Here is a 1189-nt window from a genome sequence, read left to right on the forward strand (position 1 = left end):
AGAAGCAGCAATCTGCTTGCCCTTCTCCTGAGGGTCACCATCATCCGTGGACCATGAATCCTCCTCATCCTCTCCCTCATCAGCCTCCTCACCCTTGAACTCAGTAGAGCATCGGGAAACCTTCTCATCAGGATACGTACAGGAGGAGCTAGAGGATGGGAAGCCTCGGCAGTCGGAGGTGTGATGTCTGTCATCAATGTGGTGAAGTCAAGACCCAAATCTGGTGTTGCTGTGTCTGCTCCCTTCTCACCTTCCTTGGGTAGGAGGGATGATAGATCGAACTCCAAAGTCTACATCTTGTGGATCTCGGTCTTCATAGTGGCAACCTCCTCTCGGAGCTTAGGCAGGTCACAAACCTCACCTTGCTCTATCTTCTTAAACCTCAACTCAAGCTATTGCAGGCGATCCCCATAAGTTGTTTGTTGTTGTTGGTGGGCTGTCACTGAGGACTGTATCAGAGTCAAGGCCTATTTGATGAGGTTCGGTAAGGTTTTCAGAAGCTGGTCTACCTTAGCATTGGCATGCTGAGCTATGAGACCAAGCCTCGAGATGGCTGGCAGTGCAGCAGAAGGCTAAGCAATGGTAGACTAAGAGGCGGGCTGTGCAGTGGAAGTGGATGCAACCGGAGCCTGAGGGGACACAGGAGTTTGGGACTCTAAGGGATCTACATCAACTGGAATCAAAGTTTGAAGCTCTAGGGGAGTAACAACATCACTAATGCACGTGATGTCAATATCCTTCAGCACCTTCCATGTCTTGTCAGAGTGTGACATGAGTGGGACGTTCATAGCCTTGCAGAGGGTTATGATCAAATAGGGGAATGGCAGTGAAGTGGATGTCTGGCTTGCTCGGATCCCTAACTCTTGGATGATAAGGGCACCCACATCGATCTTAATTCCCGTCATAATGCATGCAATGAGAAGAGCCTTCTCAATGCTTATGTCAGTCTTATTTGTGGACGGTATGAGTTGAGAGGTGACAAAACTAAGCCAAAATAGACCCTCTCGTATGAGATTCTCCTTGAATATTTTGCGCACAAGATTGATCCAAGCAGGGGTCCTCTTTGCTATCACAGATGCTATCCAACTCCGCTCATTCTCTCAGTTTACCCATTTGGCTTGGTACTTAGCTGCGCCCAGACTCCAGTCAGGGATGTAAAATTTATTAATAGTCTTAGCGCTGCAGCACA

Source organism: Nicotiana sylvestris, chromosome 12 (assembly GCF_000393655.2).
Source record: "Nicotiana sylvestris chromosome 12, ASM39365v2, whole genome shotgun sequence".
Lineage (NCBI taxonomy): Eukaryota > Viridiplantae > Streptophyta > Magnoliopsida > Solanales > Solanaceae > Nicotiana > Nicotiana sylvestris.